The sequence below is a fragment of the Trachypithecus francoisi genome, unplaced genomic scaffold (assembly GCF_009764315.1).
Source record: "Trachypithecus francoisi isolate TF-2019V2 unplaced genomic scaffold, Tfra_2.0 Lachesis_group1, whole genome shotgun sequence".
Lineage (NCBI taxonomy): Eukaryota > Metazoa > Chordata > Mammalia > Primates > Cercopithecidae > Trachypithecus > Trachypithecus francoisi.
The window spans coordinates 176804690-176819352 of NW_022681454.1; the positions used below are offsets into that span (position 1 = coordinate 176804690).

At 42.4% G+C, this 14663-nt stretch overlaps 1 long non-coding RNA gene and 1 pseudogene across 1 annotated transcript; one reads left to right on the forward strand and one right to left on the reverse strand.

Moving 5' to 3' along the window:
- Positions 1 to 271: 271 nt before the first annotated feature.
- LOC117084868 lies at positions 272 to 12630 on the reverse strand. Its single transcript, XR_004437721.1, has 3 exons — positions 11416 to 12630; positions 959 to 1111; positions 272 to 498 (listed from the first exon to the last, which is right to left on the reverse strand). It is a non-coding gene; the product is annotated as an uncharacterized LOC117084868 (long non-coding RNA).
- A 107-nt stretch (positions 12631 to 12737) lies between these two features.
- Positions 12738 to 14406, forward strand: LOC117084978 (annotated as a pseudogene).
- The last annotated feature ends 257 nt before the right edge of the window (positions 14407 to 14663 follow it).

The window sequence follows — 14663 nt, forward strand, 5'->3', positions numbered from 1 at the left end:
CTGTCCTTCCAAATTTACTGTCCTTATTATGCCATCTAGCTTCTGACAATTAAGTGCTGCTGGGCTCTGCTACTGTGTGACCAGTTCTGTACTGTCATCTCTTGTCGGCCCCAACCTACAGAAGACAGTTGCCACTGAGTTTCTCAATGTGCTGGTGTCCTCACTGTCACCGGTAGCAACTATCTGGGGCTAGTGGTGCAGATGGTAAAAAGAATTTATCAAGATAGTTATAGGTAAAGAAAGGCAAATTTATTAGAAAAGCAGGAAAATATGTTTCAGGAAAGCAACGGGCAAGTCAGCAAGAGAGGAGCTGACTGCAAGGAGACAAAAGCTTGCTGGGGATTTTATAGGATGGTGCTTGTGCTGTGTGCTGAAGAGGGCTTTCTGCGGTACTGATAAGTCGCAGTGAGCTAACTTGCATTTTTCTATCAGCCGACGGTCTGGTGATAGCTGGGTGCAGGAAGATGGTGAGTTATTTACACAGGATGGCTCTGTGTCCTGGACCATCAAGAAAGGCAAACTTACAACTTACCCATTTTTTTTGCTTTCCCCTGGTCCCGCCATCCTGACTCCTTTTCCCTAATTAGGACTCCAAACTCACCAGTGCATTCCTTATCACCTGCATACACGCAGTGTTCTCCCCAGGAGCATGGTCAACTGACCTCCCGTGGGAGACCTATTGTAGCATGTCCACTTCTCCAAGTCTCTTGTTTCTTTTTTCCACAGTCAGCCTTGGCAGTTCTGCCATCTTTGCTTCATTTTATGTAGGCCGACACTTTATCCAAGTTTCTAAGACTTATCCAAGCAGTGTATGAGACCCACATCCTGGGACCCTTGCCAGATAGCTAATTCTGAGTGATAGGGGAGTGCCCCCTTATGGAGAAACTCTCGCTTACCCCATTCTGGATTCCAACCCTCTGGTCCAGCACCATGGAGATTCACTCCCAGACATACTCACCAGTTCTTGCCAGTACACACCAGTCAGGTTCTGAGCTGCTTGGGCATAGAATCCCTCTTCTCCCTTAGCAGGCTCTGCTTTCCCCGTTAGGTTGTGCTGACATCTGACCTTAATTATGAATCTTGTGGCTGGGAGTGGAGGTAGAGGCAGATCCTGAGGAGGACAGACATTGTCTTATAAGGCACTGTCTCACCATCTGGTCTTCAAGTAAGAAAGGCCCACTGTCTTCCAATTAGGCCACGCGGGCCACTTCTGAAGTCCAAGCATTCCAGAGAATATTACAGAGAGAGTTCTCAATTGCATCTACCTATTATCCCTAACCTAAGCCTTGGGGTCTCACTCCTTCCCTACCAAAGCTCTGAGTTCATCTTCCCACCAAGTCAACCCTTCTTGGTTTTCTTTCATATCGCAAAAAAGAGTCATTTATTGAGAGCACTGGGCTAAATTCTGGAGCATAAAGAGATATGACTAGTGCCTTCTTTCATGGGACAAGACAGTTCACATTTGCTCAAGCCAATGACCGTTTCCCATCTCCCTTGCCACGTGACTGTGTTAAGGATTGGAATTTAACCCAAGGGAAGCCAACAGGACATGAAGACTTAGCTGAGGCTCTGGGAAAGAAGGTCCTGCACTCTTGATTGAATTTGCTGCTCCAAAGACATGAAGCTCGCAGTGGGCTTCCTCTGCAGCATCTTGAAAGCAGGATGGGGAATCCCAGAGATTCTGGGAGTTGAAGTCAGGAGATGCTGCCATAAGCACCTGGCAGGGGAACCAAGCTAGTGGAAGCGCCGTGGGGAGGAGAGTCCTGCTGACACAATTCCTCCTCCCAGCCAGGCCGTGCTCAACTGCACGTCTTACTTGTGTGGAACCGTAGCTTCCCATGTCTGTTTAAGTCAGTGTGAGCGTGTTGTCATCGTGTCCACCCTAAAGAAGTTCATGGTGCAGCAAAAATCAGTCACAGTTTATGATAATCTGCCTAATTATTTTATACGATTCCCTGAAAAACTGTTCAGTTATTGTTTCCTTCAGCTGGGAAGCTAGATGGTCTGCTCTGTTGAGTCCCAGTCTTAGGCCTTCTCCACCAGAATGCACATTTATAGAGGACATTCAATATACACTTAATGCATTGATTGTGTAGAAATTAAAAAAAGAACAATCAAATGAGAACCATGAAAAGCTGTTCATTCAGAGCTTGCTACAACAAGACATTCAATATACACTTAATGCATTGATTGTGTAGAAATTAAAAAAAGAACAATCAAATGAGAACTATGAAAAGCTGTTCATTCAGAGTTTGCTACAACAAGGGAATCACCCACTATTACTTGCGTTGTTGCAGAGACTCAACGGAAGGCAGAGGGGTGGGAAAGCTTCAGAGCAGAAAAAAAGAGAAGGCGTCAGGTGTGCCCTGATGGAGACCATGGCCTGGGGAAGCTGCAGGCAGGCTGGCTAGAGGCGAGCATCCCATGTGATTGGTTAGGGGGGCATACTTGGCATTGGAAACAGGGACAAAAATTAGGGAAGCTGTCAGTTATTAATCAAATCTTGACCATTTAGGGCCAGTTGTTACAGAGGCATTTTATATGGGGTCTGGCCATGGCTCATTTTGTATATTCAGTCTCTCTATTGATTGAATCTCCTTTCCCTAATTTATATCAAAAAATAGACTTTTCAAGAATAGGTTGGGGATTGTTGTCTTTGTTGCTAAAACTTAAACAAAAAAAAAATGTATCTAGTACTGTCACTGCCTTCAGGGCTGATATAACTCCAATATGGATTTAGAGGATTAAACCCAATCTATGGTGATATTGAAGACAAGCTCAAAATGAGAAAAACAACTCTACCCAGACCAAATACACAATAATCAATTTGGATGCTGCACCTAGCCATGCAAGACAGAAGCTAGAAGGGCATTTCTCAACCTGTGGAGTGTGTCTCAGAGCAGTGAAACAAAATTAATGATGATTAGGAATCGAAAAAGTCTTCCTCATCAGGCAGAAGTTCTAGAAATTATTAATACATTTCACATGTTAAATGATGATACCAAGTATAAATATTATGTAAGTACAGCCATATATCCAGTGGTAAGGGGTATATTTTTAGACTGAATTTAAGAAATTTAAGGACTGGGTATGGTGGCTCATGCCTTTAATACCAGCACTTACCTCAGGCAGGGAGTTTGAGACCAGCCTGCCCAACGTGGAGAAACCCCGTCTCTACTAAAAAATACAAAATTAGCTGGGTGTGGTAGCGCATGCCTGTAACCCCAGCTACTCGGGAGGCTGAGGCAGGAGAATTGCTTGAACCTGGAAGGCAGAGGTTGCAGTGAGCCAAGATCACGCCATTGCACTCCAGCCTGGGTGATAGAACAAGACCAGATAGAAGAAACTTAAAAAAAGTGGACAGCAAATTTTTTTAAAAAAGAGGAACAAGATTCTAGGATAAGTTTAATCTTTATAACAATTACCCTTTAAAAATAGAAAGCTGATCAGCAAGAAAGACTCTGATAATCAATTTGATGACGTTATAGCTACACTTTCACAGTATGTGTTCATAAACTTAAGTACTGGAATTAAAACAAAGCAGCACATATGGTAAGACTAACAAAATGTAAAGTGACAGATGTCTATAAATACGAAAATTATGTATAGTATAGTTCATTAATTACCTGTTATTGGATCTTAAAATTAGGAATGATATTTACTCCCACTCAGCCATTTAATGAATAGACTTTGTGTGAGGAAAATAAGATATAACAAGCTGGGGCTGTGCAGCCCGACCAGCGAGAGCCGAAGCAGGGAGAGGCATCGCCTCACCTGGGAATCACAAGGGGGAAGGGAATTCCTTTTCCTAGCCAAAGGAAATTGAGATACATAACACCTGGAAAATCGGGTAACTCCCATGCTAATACTGCACTTTACCAAGGGTCTTAGCAAACGGCACACCAGGAGATTATATCCCACACCTGGCCCGGAGGGAACCATGCCCATGGAGCCTCCCTCATTGCTAACACAGCAGTTGGAGATCTAACTGCAAGGCAGCAGCAAGGCTGGGGGAGGGACACCCACCATTGCTGAGGCTTAAGTAGATAAACAAAGCCGCCAGGAAGCTTGAATTGGGTGGAGCCCACCGCAGCTCAAGGAGGCCTGCCTGCCTCTGTAGACTCCACCTCTGGGGACAGGGCATAGCTAAACAAAAAGCAGCAGAAACCTCAGCAGATGTAAAAGTCCCTGTCTGACAGCTTTGAAGAGAGCAGTGGTTCTCCCAGCAAGGAGGTTGAGATCTGAGAATGCACAGACTGCCTGCTCAAGTGGGTCCCTGACCCCTAAGTAGCCTAACTGGGAGACATTCCCCAGTAGGTGCAGACCGACACATCACACCTCACACGGCTGGGTACACCTTGAGACAAAGCTTCCAGAGCAAGAATCAGACAGCAACACTCACTGTTCAGCAATATTCTAACTTCTACAGCCCCCGCTGCTGATACCCAGGCAAACAGGGTCTGGAGTGGACCTCAAACAAACTCCAACAGACCTGCAGCTGAGGGTCCTGACTGTTGGAAGGAAAACTAACAAACAGAAAGGACACCCACACCAAAACCCCATCAGTACATCACTATCATCAAAGACCAAAGGCAGATAAAACCACAAAGATGGGGAAAAAACAGTGCAGAAAAGCTGAAAATTAAAAAAATCAGAGCACATCTCCCCCTCCAAAGGAACGCAGCTCATCACCAGCAATGGAACAAAGCTGGATGGAGAATGACTTTGACGAGTTGAGAGAAGAAGGCTTCAGTCAATCAAACTTCTCAGAGCTAAGGGAGGAACTACGTAACCAGTGCAAAGAAACAAAAACCTTGAAAAAAGAATGGATGAATGGATAACTAGAATAATCAATGCAGAGAAGACCTTAAAAGAACTGATAGAGATGAAAACCAAGACATGAGAACTACATGTCAAATGCACAAGCTTCAGTAACTGACTTGATCAACTGGAAGAAAGATTATCAGTGATTGAAGATCAAATGAATGAAATGAAGTGAGAAGAGAAATGTAGAGAAAAAAGAGTAAAAAGAAATGAACAAAGCCTCCAAGAAATATGGGATTATGTGAAAAGACCAAATCTACGTCTGATTGGTGTGCCTGAAAGTGATGGGGAAAATGGAACCAAGTTGGAAAACACTCTGCAGGATATCATCCAGGAGAACTTCCCCAACCTAGTAAGGCAGGCCAACATTCAAATTCAGGAAATACAGAGAATGCCACAAAGATACTCCTCAAGAAGAGCAACTTCAAGACACATAATTGTCAGATTCGCCAAAGATGAAATGAAGGAAAAAATGTTAAGGACAGCCAGAGAGAAAGGTCGGGTTATTCACAAAGAGAAGCCCATCAGACTAACAGCAGATCTCTCAGCAGAAACTCTACAAGCCAGAAGAGAGTGGGGACTGATATTCAACATTCTTAAAGAAAAGAAATTTCAACCCAGAATTTCATATCCAGCCAAACTAAGTTTCATAAGTGAAGGAGAAATAAAATCCTTTACAGACAAGCAAATGCTTAGAGATTTTGTCACCACCAGGCCTGCTCTACAAGAGATCCTGAAGGAAGCACTAAACATGGAAAGGAACAACTGGTACCAGCCATTGCAAAAACATGCCAAAATGTAAAGTCCATCAATGATAGGAAGAAACTACATCAACTAACAAGCAAAATAACCAGCTAATATCATAATGACAGGATCAGGTTCACACATAACAATATTAACCTTAAATGTAAATGGACTAAATTGTCCAATTAAAAGACACAGACTGGGAAATTGGATAAAGAGTCAAGACCCATCAGTTTGCTGTATTCAGGAGACCCATCTCACATGCAGAAACACACATAGGGTCAAAATAAAGGGATGGAGGAAGATCTACCAAGCAAAAGGAAAACAAAAAAAAAAAAAAGCAGGGGTTGCAATCCTAGTCTCTGATAAAACAGACTTTAAACCATCAAAGATCAAAAGAGACAAAGAAGGCCATTACATAAGGGTAAAGAGATCAATTCATCAGGAAGAGCTAACTATCCTAAATATATATGCACCCAATACAGGAGTGCCCAGATTCATAAAGCAAGTCCTTAGAGACTTACAAAGAGACTTAGACTCCCATACAATAATAACAGGAGACTTTAACATCCCACTGTCAACATTAGACAGACCAACAAGACAGAAAGTCAACAAGGATATCCAGGAATTGAACTCAACTCTGCACAAGCAGACCTAATAGACATCTACAGAACTCTCCACCCCAAATCAACAGAGTGTACATTCTTCTCAGCACCACATCGCACTTATTCCAAAATTGACCACATAGTTAGAAGTAAAGCACTCCTCAGCAAATGTAAAAGAACAGAAATTATAACAAATTGTCTCTCAGACCACAGTGCAATCAAACTAGAACTCAGGACTAAGAAACTCAATCAAAACCACTCAACTACATGGAAACTGAACAACCTGCTCCTGAATGACTACTGGGTACATAACGAAATGAAGGCAGAAATAAAGATGTTCTTTGAAACTAATGAGAACAAAGATACAACATACCAGAATCTCTGGGACACATTTAAAGCAGTGTGTAGAGGGAAATTTATAGCACTAAATGCCCACAAGAGAAAGCAGGAAAGATCTAAAATTGACACCCTAACATCACAATTAAAAGAGCTAGAGAAGCAAAAGCAAACACATTCAAAAGCTAGCAGAAGGCAAGAAATAACTAAGATCAGAGCAGAACTGAAGGAGATAGAGACAAAAAAAACCCTCTAAGAAATCAATGAATCCAGGAGTTGGTTTTTTGAAAAGATCAACAAAATTGATAGACCACTAGCAAGACTAATAAAGAAGAAAAGAGAGAAGAATCAAATAGATGCAATAAAAAATGATAAAGGGGATATCACCATCGACCCCACAGAAATACAAACTACCATCAGAGAATACTGTAAACACCTCTATGCAAATAAACTAGAAAACCTAGAAGAAATGGATAATTTCCTGGACACTTACACTCTCCCAAGACTAAACCAGGAAGAGAATTTTAGACCAATATCCCTGATGAACATCGATGAAAAAATCCTCAATAAAATACTGGCAAACCAAATCCAGCAGCACATCAATAAGCTTATCCACCATGATCAAGTGGGCTTCATCCCTGGGATGCAAGGCTGGTTCAATATACACAAATCAATAAACATAATCCAGCATATAAACAGAACCAAAGACAAAAACCACATGATTATCTCAATAGATGCAGAAAAGGCCTTTGACAAAATTCAACAGCGCTTCATGCTAAAAACTCTCAATAAATTTGGTATTGATGGAATGTATCTCAAAATAATAAGAGCTATTTATGACAAACCCACAGCCAACATCATACTGAATGGGCAAAAACTGGAAGCCTTCCCTTTGAAAACTGACACAAGACAGGGATGCCCTCTCTCACCACTCCTATTCAACATAGTCTTGGAAGTTCTGGCTAGGGCAATCAGGCAAGAGAAAGAAAACAAGGCTATTCAGTTAGGAAAAGAAGAAGTCAAATTGTCCCTGTTTGCAGATGACATGATTGTATATTTAGAAAACCCCATCATCTCAGCCCAAAATCTACTTAAGCTGATAAGCAACTTCAGCAAAGTGCAAAAATCACAAGCATTCTTATACACCAATAACAGACAGAGAGCCAAATCATGAATGAACTCCCATTCACAATAGCTTCAAAGAGAATAAATACCTAGAAATCCAACTTACAAGGGATGTAAAGGACCTCTTCAAGGAGAACTACAAACCACTGCTCAGTGAAATAAAAAAGGACACAAACAAATGGAAGAACATTCCATGCTCATGGATAGGAAGAATCAATATCGTGAAAATGGCCATACGGCCCAAGGTAATTTATAGATTCAATGCCATCCCCATTTAGCTACCAATGACTTTCTTCACATAATTGGAAAAAACTGCTTTAAAGTTCATATGGAACCAAAAAAGACCCTGCATTGCCAAGACAATCCTAAGCCAAAAGAACAAAGTTGGAGGCGTCATGCTACCTGACTTCAAACTATACTACAAGGCTACAGTAACCAAAACAGCATGGTACTGGTACCAAAACAGAGATATAGACCAATGGAACAGAACAGAGTCCTCAGAAATAATACCACACATCTACAGCCATCTGATCTTTGACAAACCTGACAAAAACAAGAAATGGGGAAAGGATTCCCTATTTAATAAATGGTGCTGGGAAAATTGGCTAGCCATAAGCAGAAAGCTGAAACTGGATCCTTTCCTTACTCCTTATACGAAAATTAATTCAAGATGGATTAGACACTTAAATGTTAGACCTAAAATCATAAAAACCCTAGAAGAAAACGGAGAAGAATACCATTCAAGACATAGGCATGGGCAAGGACTTCATGTCTAAAATACCAAAAGCAAGGGCAACACAAACCAAAATTGACAAATGGGATCTAATTAAACTAAAGAGCTTCTGCCCAGAAAAAGAAACTACCATCAGAGTGAACAGGCAACCTACAGAATGGGAAAAAATTTTTGCAATCTACTCATCTAACAAAGGGCTAATATCCAGAACCTACAAAGAACTCAAACAAATTTACAAGTAAACAGCAAATAACCCCATCAAAAAGTGGGCAAAGGATATGAACAGACACTTCTCAAAAGAAGACATCCATACAGCCAACAGACACATGAAAAAATGCTCATCATCACTCGCCATCAGAGAAATGCAAATCAAAACCACAATGAGATACCATCTCACACCAGTTAGAATGGCAATCATTAAAAAATCAGGAAACAACAGGTGTTGGAGAGGATGTGGAGAAATAGGAACACTTTTACACTGTTGGTGGGATTGTAAACTAGTTCAACCACTGTGAAAGACAGTGTGGCGATTCCTCAAGGATCTAGAACTAGATGTACCATATGACCCAGCCATCCCATTACTGGGTATATACCCAAAGGATTATAAATCATGCTGCTATAAAGACACATGCACACGTATGTTTATTGCGGCACTATTCACAATAGCAAAGACTTAGAATCAACCCAAATGTCCATCAGTGACAGACTGGATTAAGAAAATGTGGCACATATACACCATGGAATACTATGCAGCCATAAAAAAGGATGAATTTGTGTCCTTTGTGGGGACATGGATGCAGCTGGAAACCATCATTCTCAGCAAACTATCCCAAGAACAGAAAACCAAACACCGCATGTTCTCCCTCATAGGTGGGAATTGAACAATGAGATCACTTGGACACAGGAAGGGGAACATCACACACCGGGGCCTATTGTGGGGAGGGGACGGGGGGAGGGATAGCATTAGGAGATATACCTAATGTAAATGATGAGTTAATGGGTGCAGCACACCAACATGGCACATGTATACATATATAACAAACTTGCACATTGTGCATGTGTACCCTAGAACTTAAAGTATAATTTAAAAAAAAACAAAACAAACTGGGACTTTTTCAAGGTGTTACTTTACTTTTAACAATCATGCAATCAGAAGTATTGTGTTGATTTTTTGTGGGGGAAAGTGTGGTCTCACTATGTTGCCCAGGCTGGTCTCAAACTCCCAGCCTCAAGTGATCCTCCTGCCTCGGTCTCTCAAAGTACTGGGATTACAGGTGTGAGTCACTGCACCCAGCTTTGTGTTGATTTTTGCTACACTGTCATAGTGTGAATATTGCAAACTAGAGCTTAATTTAAATTTAAATACAGTTGGACCTCTGTATCCGGGGGTTCCGCATCCATGGATTCAACCAACCAGGGATCAAAAATATGTGAAAAAAAAATAGATGATTGCATCTGTACTGAAAATGTACAGACTTTTTTCTTGGCCTTATTTCCTAAACAATACAGGGTAACAACTACTTACATAGAGTTTACATTGCATTAGTTATTATAAGTAAATGGTGTAACTAGTAGAAACAAGTATATTAAAGGAAAATTATTAATATTTGACCTGTTTGATATCAACATTAATATCAGAGTAAAAACATAGCAATGTTCAACTTTCTTTCTCCTAGGAAACATTCCTAGGGGTTTGAGGAGGGTGACTTACGACTTCCTCTGAAAGGCATCTAAACCTAGACTTCTTCAACTTTAGCGTGCATACGCGTCACCTGGAAATCGAGGTGTAGCGTGGGGCCTGAGTTTGCATTTGTAAGGAGAGATGCTGACAAGATCCAGACCATCAGCCACTCAAGGCCTTTACCATGTTTCACACCTATGGACACCCTGATACGCCTTGGCCTCTGAAATACTTCATAAGCTTTGCTAAAGAACACGTTCACAATGTATCCGTTCTTTAGCACTGATTCCCTTAGGCAAATCTGTTCTTCAAGGCAAGTTTCCCACTGCAGTTCTCTATCAACCTGGCGGGGAAGTTACTGCCGATCATTGACCAAGCAGCATAGACTGGGAGAACTCCGCACCTTGGCTTTATAAGCAACATCACTGTTCAGAGTGGCCATTCTAAGCATGCAGATTGGAGATACTATGAACTCTGATCGTGTAAATGAAGGATTCACTGTACTTTTGTAAGCAGATAGAGAGGGTTTCCAGGGATTTTAGGAAATGAATAATCAACCTGAGCAAGCAGCCTGTTTTACAGCCTCTTGCCCTGCAGCCTGTGTGGAATGCAGTCACCTTGCTGGTTGGAATCAGCAACTGACAGACCCCAGCAACTTATAGAAGAACCGCAGTGAAGTTTCTTCACGCCATGCTAAAGCCCTCCTCCCCTAGAGGAGCTATGGCTTTATTCCCATAAACTGTGACCCATCATGGCATGTAGAGGGGGGGTCTGGGCCACTGGTACCCCCCCCCACACACACACATGCCATGATGCACCTATCCCTTCTCCATCACTCCAACAAACTCTCCTGTCACTTTCCCTTGGGAAGACACGGCTTTGAAGAATACTCCCTGTGTGCGTCTTACCTATGCCAAGTAACACAATGCCTATTGATCAAAATCTGAGTTCTCCTGCAGAGTCGTTTGTTACTCACCAGACAAATAAGCCCCAGTTTTGGGGGGTAACAATAGGAAATATTCTGAAGTAGTCCCATAAAAGATTTATACTTTCCTTTTCAAATTATTCATAAATAAATGAGCTTGCTTTGGGCTATGGAGATAGCTTCACACGAATGAATCAATTCCTCTGAGCAGGGGCACCAATGTGGAGGTACAGGCTGACCCATCAGCTCCCGCCTGTCCGTGGGTGGGAGGGGCTGGGCCGGTGCCACCCCCAGATTGTTTCCTGTTTATGCATTGCCCAGAGGCGGGATGAGAAGAAAGGGCTGTGGGGATCTGAGGCTCGGAATTCCAAAATTGCTCGCAACCAAGCTGTGGTGCTTAAATGGACACCTGCACACCCCGTTATCCTCCGGCTGGTCCTACCTGTTCAAGGACCAGTAAGGGGCTCTCCACAACAGACTTTCATCTCTTCTTCCGAATGGGCCCGCTCTCTGTTCAGTTCCCACAAGGCAGGGATGGATGACTGGCAAAAATATCCAAATGTTACGTGAGAGGAAAGAGAACTATTTCTTTTGTCTGAGTCCTTTGTCTATCTTTTTCTTTTCAAGTATTCCCTGTCCTTCAAGAGCAAGGTGAATGCCACGTCCTCTTCAGAGCCTTCCTGGATGTCACAGCTGGCCATTGTTGGGGCTCAGAAAAAGATACGGCGCGCTGGCCTGCAGAGTACTTTGAACGGGAGGAGACTGGAAGGGTTCAGCAACGGCCTCAGCAACAAGATCTCTCTGACCTTCACCTGCCCTCCTGTCTCGCTCCTTTTTCTCCCCTGAAGCACAGGAAGGGGCTGTCCCTGAACCTTCCTTATCTCCTCAAGATAGATCTTCTAAAAAGGAACTCAGTTCCTCCTCCAGAGACAAGATTCACTGTATCCCAGGAGAAGAGACATCACCATGATGTCTGTGTCTGGGCCGCTCACAGACATCACCATAGGCTATCACCTGTTCATCTTCCCCAAAAAGCACTTACTTTCCCCTAAGCAGCCTACATGGCCGATCCCCTCTTCTTTATGAAGAAGTAGATAAGCTTGTCAGTTTCACTGGGTTTTGGGTACTCGCTTTTCTTTCTCATGCTGCTCCCATCCGTGTAATAAATGTGCACGTTTTTCTCCTGTTCATCTGCCTACTGTCCTGGAGTCAATTGTGAAATCTCAGAGAGTAGAGAGAAAGTGTTTTCTGTCCCTACAGGAGGCAGCCATTGTTCTCGTGGCACTCATCACTGTCTGCCTGGCGTCATGCGTAAGTACCCAGTTGCCCCTAAAAGATTGCAAGCCCTGTGGGGGTGGAGATCGTGTCTCATTCATCTCCTGCAGGCACTCAAGAAGTAGGAAGAAATGGATGAAGTCTCTTATGTCCTAAGGCCTGCTAAGGTGCTTATGTAATCAAATCTTGTCTTATCCTTATCATACGTGTTGCTTTACCTTTGATCATTGTAATGCCACTTATATAGCATGTTATAATTTATAAAGACATTTTCATATGCTTTCTTTTCACCAACATTAATTTCCAACATCCTTCCATGCATGTGATATTCTGGGCACAGTGTAGCTATCTGTTCTTTTGCCCCAAAATTACAACCAGCAGATGGCTGCCTGCATCCCCACTTAGAGATGTTGCCTGGCCGACAGCTCTCTGACTTCACAAAGAGGTCATCAATCATCACAGAAGCACAGAATCATGACGTGAGGGCGGCTTGGCCCCAGCGCGCACCCAGGCCCCTCAGAGCCCCCGTCATTGGGCTCCCCCGGGGTCTCTGGTTGTGCGCCAGGCAAGATGTTGAGATGCACACTGGAAAACCGGAATGTTCAAACCAAACAACTGCAAGCACTGTCTCAAATGTGGAGAAGCATTTTGGAGAACGGTGCCAATTCTTTGCTGCCTGTGTGCAGAAAACGGCCAGGCCGCGAGACGAAGCGGACCTCCTGATGAATGAAATCAATTAGTATGCCGCTACAGAGACCCCACATCTAAAGCTGGGCCTGATGAACTTTGCTGATGAGTTTGCACTTGAAGCCAAAGTGGTTAACCCTTGAAAGCTTATGGAACCACTGTAAAAATGAAACGGGATGACCGCAAGGCAACATTCACAGCAAGGAATCGAGAAGCTAAGCAATTAACTCAAGTAGAAGGAACAGGTCAGCGAAACCCACCTGAACGACATGTTATTGTATCTTTTGAATTTTGACCTTAAAAAAACGTTTTTTAGGCCAGGCATGGTGGCTCATGCCTATAATCAAAGCACTTTGGGAGGCTGAGGTGGGCGAATCACGTGGTCAGAAGTTCGAGACCAGTCTGGCTAACATAGTGAAATTCCGTCTCTACTAAAAATACAAAAATATTAGCCAGGCGTGGTGGCGGGAGCCTGTAATCCCAGCTACTCAGGAGGCTGAGGCAGGAGAATGGTGTGAACCCAGCGACGGAGGCTGCAGTGAGCCGAGATCACGCCATTGCCCTCCAGCCTGGGTAATAGTGCCAGACTCTGTCTCAAAAAAAAAAAAAAAAGAATGTTTTTTAAGGTTGTTACTGCCCAGCTCAGCCAGAAACCACATGAGGAGTGGCTCTTTGAGAGCGTTTGAGGTTCCAGAACACCTCCATTCCTGAGAGGAGTCCCTGGAGCAGCGGTTTGGGGCTGTGCCAATTGCTTGGTCCTTCTTCCTTTGGACCAAAGGCAGACACAGAATTACAAAGAGCTGAAAGGGATGCTACCCGAACAAGTGGAGGAAACTATTGACAACTTTGAAAGGCAGAAAATAAAGGCTAGAAAGACTATATTTTCCAAATTTTTCACAATTGAAATGTTATTTCACAGCAAAACTTTAGAGGCCTACACAGCTGCCTACCAGAATATACAAAAGATTGATGAGGATGAAGATTTAGATTTAGAGGTTTTCTGAAATTCTCTGTATGCACCAGATTATTCATCTCATTTAGATATGGTAAGAGCAAATTCAAAGTCACCTCATCAGACATCACTGTCAGCAAAGTGTGTATCTGGAACAGGACAGGTATCTGCTACCAATTAAGAAAGAATCAGCCAGCAGAAGATGATGAGGATGAAGAGTTAGATGTTACAGAAGAAGAAAATTTTCTTAAGTAAACTACACATTTCCATTTTCATCACAAATGACATGAAATCCACAGTGATTACATTGCAGAACTTTATACTCACTTTGATATGGTAAGCCTCAAAATGAAATTCAACTAGAAATGGAAAAATAACTGAAGGAAACTTATGCTGACCAAAAATGAAGGCTTTTAAAAATATTACACACCAGTCATTTCAACACCCCAAAAAAAAAAAAAAAAAATGACTTGAGCGTAGCAGTTTGTTCTCTACTACAGGTGAGAGAAAGAAATGATTGACCCTGAAAAGGAGTGTTTTGCTTAATATATTTTCAGAACTGGGAAGAAGGTTATCTCTTTTCTCCTTCTCCTCCTCTTCTTTTTTAAATTAACACCTCTTGTTTCCAAAAATCTACTCTACTAGATTCAAATTACCTTCTTGTTTCATTCTACTTTTCATTTAGATTGACTTCTTTCATTCTCATTATCTCTTTCTCTATTTCTTGTAAATTTTCATCTCTTCGATTTTCCATTTATTTGAACCCTTCATATATT